Source organism: Vombatus ursinus, unplaced genomic scaffold, assembly GCF_900497805.2.
Source record: "Vombatus ursinus unplaced genomic scaffold, bare-nosed wombat genome assembly UNPS02014768.1, whole genome shotgun sequence".
NCBI classification, from domain to species: domain Eukaryota; kingdom Metazoa; phylum Chordata; class Mammalia; order Diprotodontia; family Vombatidae; genus Vombatus; species Vombatus ursinus.
This window is the reverse complement of record NW_020954546.1, coordinates 33552023-33558680: the sequence shown is the minus strand read 5'-3', so window position 1 is coordinate 33558680 and position 6658 is coordinate 33552023. Positions and strand designations below refer to the sequence as shown.

The following is a 6658-nucleotide window of genomic DNA, read 5'->3' as shown; positions in this document are numbered from 1 at the left end:
AAAGGAGATATATATGATCAATATTGTGGAGGAAGAAATGACAAGATTTTGCAACTGATGGGATATATGGAGTGACTGAGAGATTGCAAACCTAGATGACTGGAAGGATGGTGATACCCTTGACAACAATAGAGAAATACAGAAGAGAAGAAGAGAGTTGGGTTGCCTTTTTTTTTTTTTGGAGTTCTGTTTTGGACTTCTTGAATTTGACTTGCCTATGGAAAATCTAGCTTAAAATGTCCAGTTGATGATACATGTCTGGAGATCACGAGAGAGACTCAGGCTAGATCAACAGATCTGGGAATCTTCTGCATAGATACAATAATCGAATCTGTGGGAATTGATGAGATCACCAAGCAACAGATTAGAGAAAAGATAAGAGGGCCTAGGACAAAGCCTTAGGGGACACCCACAACTAGTGGGCAGAGCATGGATAGAAGATCCAGCAAAGGAAACTGAGAAGGAATGGTCAGACTAGTTGGAGAGGAACCGAGAGAAAACATTATCAATAAAAGCCAGTGGGGAGGGTAAATCTAAGTGGAGAACATGGTCAACAGTATCTAGAACTATTGAAAGGTCAAGAAGGGACTGACAAAAGGTCATTATATTTGACAATTATAAGGTTGTTGAAGATCCCTTTGGAAAAAGCAGTTTCAATTGAATTATGAGGTTGGGAGCCAGATTGAAGAAGGTTCAAAAGAGAATGAAAAGAGAAGAATTTGAGGCAGCAAATATAGATGGAATTTTTAAGGTGAGTAGCTAAGAAAGTTAAGAAAGTCCTAGGATGATAACTACCAAAATAGTAGGATTTCATGACAGGTTTTTTGTTGTTGTTATTGTTTATTTTTTTAAGGACAAAATAGCTGGGCTTGTTTGTAGGCAGTAGGCAAGATTCTAGTAAATAAGTAAAGATTGAAGACTAGAGGGGACAGGTGGATATGGGGGGGTAAGATGAGGAGCAGGGGAGAAAACAGAACTCTCATTGAATAGCCTCCATTTTTTTTGTGAAGTATGCAGAGGTCTTTATCGGAGAGAAAGTAGGGAAAGTGTGTCATGTGACATTTAAGGAGGGAAGAAAAGGTTAGAAAGAAATGAGTACCCAGTAAATGCATGTTAAATAATTGACTAACAGAGTTGAACTCTAAAATGACACTCTAACTGTAATTGCAAACATTCTATTGTACTGAATTAAACTCATGCTTTGTAATTGAGGAATTGATAAAAGGTCAAGGCTATTTTTCCAAAACCATGTCTCTCAGGAAGGACTGCCTGAGTTCTTGGTTGGTGGCTGAGAAAGCAGGTTCAGGAGATATGTGTTGAACACAGAGGATAGCCACAAACTCTCCTGGACACTTCGTTGCCATCATGACCATCCTCAGCATCTGATTACTCAATATCCTCAATATCTGCATCAGTATCAATGTCAGTTGCATCATTATGTCAGCTACCATCATCAACATCATCATTACCTTGGCAGTTCCAAACAAGGATTCCCAGGAATGCTTAGAGCAGTGACTCTGAATAAATGGGAAGCCTCCCAAGTTAATCACTTAGAAAGGGACTAATCTCCTTTGCATTTAAAAGATCATCTGTAGGTTAAAAATAAATCCTTGGACTTTATAGTAATACCTCATATGTCTATGTGTAGATGGTTGATGTGGTTTGAGTGAGGACACTGGACAGGAAGATGACTGTATTGATAATTAATTAATGAGTAAATGCTAATTAAGTACTACAATCCAGACACAATGCAGGATGCAGAGGACACAAAATTCAGAGAATGAAATGATCTCTCTTCTCAAGGAACTTTATTCAGGTGATATCACAAACACACAGACACATACACCCACCCACCCCCCCCCCCACACACACACACGTCTACTCAGAATAAAAATATACAAAACAAATACAAAAGAAATAAATACAAGATAGAGGGAAGAGCACTGACATTTAATGGTGGTGGTAATGGGATAGGAAAGGCTCCCTGTAGAATGTGCTGCTCAAGGGCATCTTGCAAGAAGAGAGGAATTCTATGAGGCAGAAGGAAAGGACTGCATTCCAGACATGGAGAATAGCCAGTGTAACATCACAGAGCAGGGAGACAGAGTTCCCTGTACAAGATACAAAGAGAAGGCCAGTCGAGTACAGTAATAGGAATACACGTCAAACACAGGTTTAGAATCTTAAACACTTCCCTTTTTCAGTCCCAACATACACTATTAAGTACTGGTTGGGCCATTTGTGTTAATAAAGTATAAGATTTCAGGAAATCCCAGAAAATGGAAAATGGCTAACTCCGTATTCCCACATCTATTGATTTTCACATTTGCTGAGTATGAGAACTTATCTGGCCAAGACAGAATGAAAAATGGCCTTAAAAAACAAATAAAAGAGTTGTTTTTGCTTGTTCATTTCTTTATATAGTGGAAAGAATAAGATATAAGAAGGCACAGCATCACTGCTTAAAATGGGTAGGATACTGACTGAATGACTGAATGACTGAAGACAATAAAAAATCAGATCTATTCACTCTTTTGTTTTCATTTTCTCTGCCAAGATTTAGCTTTAGTCAGGAAGACCAGAACAAATGTGGCAAACAGTTAGTTGATAACCAAAGAAAACAGTCAGGTAGAACATCTAGCCTTCATGATGAGTTCAAGCTACTTGGTCCAGGTGAATTGCATCCTGGGTACTGAAAGAACTGGCAGCTGTGAATGATAAGACACTGTCAGTGACCTTTGAAAGATCATGAATAAGTAGAGAGATAACATAGGCCTGGTCAAGAAGAAACTTCTCCCACATGTCAAAATGGGTATAAAGATGGAGCATTTAAACTACAGGCCAGTGAGCTTGATTTTGATTCCTGGGGAAATTCCATGATGGACTGAAAAAAGGTTGGTTAGTGACCGTCTGGAAGAGGAAGTACTAATCACCAAGCACCAGGATAGCTTCATCAAGAACAGGATAGTGTCATAACTACCTTATTTACTATCTTTTAAGGGTGGCTAAATGGTTAGATTAGAGAAATGTTATAGACATAGGTTACCTAGATTTTAAGTATTTGATAAAGTACCTCTTATTATTAGTCTTCTAGGGGGGAAGGGGGATAAATGTGGAGTAGGCAACAGAAAAATTAGAAGCACTACAGTCCTTGGACCCGAATTCTAGTCTTTAGAGGGGAAGGAGGAGGGAATAAACATTTATTTGGCACCTATTGCATGCCAGCATTGTGCTGTGTGCCTTACAGATATTTTCTCATTTGATCTCCACCCTGTGAGGTAGGTGCTACTTTAACATCTTCATTTTACCATTGAGGAAACTGAGGCAAACAGAGGTTAAATGATTTGCCCAGGGTCACATATCTAGGAAGCATCTGAGGCTGGATTTGGATGGGGGTCTTCCTGACTCCAGGCCCAGTATTCTCTCTATTGTACCACCAAGCTAGAGCCCCACTCTTTCTCTAATCACAAGACATGAGTATTTTGTTTGGTTCTAAGTGAAAAATTTTAAAAGAACATTGATATGAAGAGCTTTGAGTTCATACCATATAGGAACCAATAGAAGGACTTAACAGTGTTTAACTTGAAGAAAAGAAGATGGATGTCAGGCTGTATAATAACTGTCACATGGAAGGGAGACTGGATGTGCTCAATTTGACCCAATGGGCAATCCTCAGAGTAATGGGTAGACATTACAAAGAGACCAAGATAATCTTGATCTAAGAAAAAAAATCTTCCTAATAATTAGAGTTATCCAAAAGTCAAATGAGTTTCCTTGCAGGGTGGAGAATAATAGGTATCCCCCTCATTGGGTATCTTCCACCAAACACTAGACAATGACTTGTCCAGTATTGGGAGAAGGGAGTGAACCAAATGACCACTAAGGCACCTTCTAATATGAAATTCTATGACTATATGAATGAATTAGAAGCGTCTCTAAAACCTACCTTGGCATGTCCTAGTGTTTATTTGAGAAGTGTGATCATAGTAGGGTTGCCTGAGTACCTGATAGTTCTGTTTTGTAGACCCCACCTAAACATATACCTAATGACTTAGACATATGAAAGAATAGACAGGCCTGGAAGCCTTTGGTGGGGTGAAGAGCATGGTAATCTACATGTTCCCTGGAAGTATGTGATGAAACAGACCAGTACCTTCAGATGCCCAGGGGTGAATGGATTTCTCGGTATCATGGCTGTATGAGACAACATAGTGAATTCTAAGAGTCATAGGCCACTTTAGGTTTAGTACCGGGGTGGGGGGAGGGTGGGGAGAGTATATCCCAAACTGGAAAAGGCATTTGACAATCGAAATAAACCATGTAGGTCGACCCCTTGTTGAATATCTGTATGATTAACTTAGAATCATGAGAGAATGGGGTTGGGGAATGTCAAGAACTGCCTTGCACATGGGCAGTTCCTGGCACATTCCTTAGATTGTTAAAGAGCCTTCTCCTCCCACGGGTGCTGTCTCATGGTAGCAGTGGAACCTGGGGATCCCCTATAAAAGGTGCCCTGGGCACTGGCTCTTCACGCAATCTCCCTCCTCACGTCCAATCCCTTCAGCACAGGTGATTAAGGTAAGTGATTCAAAGCCCTGAGGGAGGGCTTGGGACAAGGGGTTTCAGGAAGAGAATTGCAAACCCAAAAGCAGGAGAGACAGAGAAAAGAAGGAACTGGGGGAATGAATAAGGAAAGGTAAAGGCAGAGGATGCTAGAGAGATTCAGAATCATGGGGAAAAGCCAAGCAGTATGAGAAGGGAAGCTAGCGAGGAATAAAAGTTTGTTATTCTTTGTATTTATTCTAGACAGAACAATACTGGTTCTAGTTCTCCCAATAGCACCAAAGTGCTGGCCAGGGGCATACCTGTTCTAACCCAAACAATGAACTAGGCAAGACCAACTAATAAGAGAGATAGAACCAAGGGCCTTCCCAGAATGTCCTTGGAGAAAAAAATTTTGAGGAATTGGGGAGCTGGGTGTGGCAGATCCCTGAAATCAAGATCATTGGTGCTGGTAGGGCCCCTTAAGGCCACTTCATTGAAATGAGGAACTGACCATAGTACTCCCCCCCAGGGGTTCATAACCTGGAGTCTGTGAACTTGTTTTTAAAACATATTTTGATAACTGTATTTCAATATAATTTGTTTCCTTTTACCTATTATTTTATTTTATAAATTTAAAAACATTTTGAGAAGAGGCTTCACAGGACTGCCGCCTTGACACACACAAAAAGATAAAAGTCTGTAAGCTAGACAGGAAATTTTGCACATATCAGCTTTACTTGCTAGTTCAGTTGGGTGTGAGAGAAGACATGGGGAGCACGGCTGGTCTTAAATTGTGGTGCTTTGGACCACAGTATGATTTCTCTCATTTTTCATGACTTTTTGCGTGCATTTGTAGATGTTCATTCTTCCACTGATGAATATCAAAAGCAACCCCCCAAAAAATGTTTATTTAGGATTTAAGAAAAGGAGAAGGAGACCCAAGGCCCAGAAAGAGAGGAGGGTCCAGTGGCCATAACTTGCCATGAAACCAAGAGAAAATGGTGGATTCTAGGGGTGCTTTGGGGCTAGCCCCTGTAAGAGAAGGAAACTGGAACATTCGGTCCCCTGAGTCAAATTAGTCTCTGCTTTCTTGGAATTCTCTGCCTCTATGAGGACTGGGTTGATAGATACCTACTTCTTGGCCCCATATTCCAACCCAAACTAAATTTATTGGAGGGAAAAGCTCTGCAGGTCTTCCCTTTCTGGATGTAAGTGGGATCTAGTCTCTTACCACAAATGCAAATAAATTCTTAACTGAAGTTTGATGTTTCTTCTGTATTGTCTTTCAGTTTGAACTTCTGCAGAAATGTCCTGTCAGCAAAGCCAGCAGCAGTGCCAGGCCCCTAAGTGCCCCCCTAAGTGTCCTCCCAAGTGTCAGACCCCTAAATGTCCTCCAAAGTGCCCACCCAAGTGCCCTCCTAAATGCCCTCCCAAGTGCCCTCCCCAGGCTCCCTGCCCTCCTCCAGTCTCTTCCTGCTGTGGCTCTAGCTCTGGAGGATGCTGCAGCTCTGGGGGATGCTGTGGGTCCAGCTCTGGGGGGTGCTGCAGCTCTGGCTCCGGGGGCGGCTGCTGCCTCTTTTCCCATCACAGGAGATCCCACAGACGCAGGCACCAGAGGTCTGACTGCTGTGACAGTGGCAGTGGGCGCAGCCAGCAGTCTGGGGGCTGCTGCTGATCACCTGGTTCCCTTCACCAAGAGAAGCAGCCTTATAATAGAATCAGTGGCTGATCTCCTGCCTCGCCCTCCCTTTTCTTCACGCCAAGATGTTCCATGCAGCATTTGATCTGCAGAAACCCTTAAATGCCCTGTGCCTTGCATCTACCTAACTTCAATTCCACTTTTCTGCTTTGTTCATTGACTTACAACATTAAATCATTTATTTATGGCTCTATTTGTCTTGCGAAAATCATCTTTCTCTATGTATCTCATCATCGGGCGGCCCTCCTTTCCAAAATCTCAGCTTTGCCTAGTTAAAAGACCAATTCATATTTTGAAAGCAACACTGATCATTTGTAATCTGTGTACACCTCACTGTAAGAAAAATTCTATGTTATCAATTAGAAAACAGAACTGGAAAGGACTTTCCACACCTCTCATTCTACAGATTAATAA

The 6658-nt window shown here is 41.5% G+C and overlaps 1 long non-coding RNA gene across 1 annotated transcript; it reads left to right on the top strand.

The window, feature by feature from the left end:
• Positions 1–4531: 4531 nt before the first annotated feature.
• Positions 4532–6437, top strand: LOC114043300. Its single transcript, XR_003569080.1, has 2 exons — positions 4532–4578; positions 5835–6437. It is a non-coding gene; the product is annotated as an uncharacterized LOC114043300 (long non-coding RNA).
• The last annotated feature ends 221 nt before the right edge of the window (positions 6438–6658 follow it).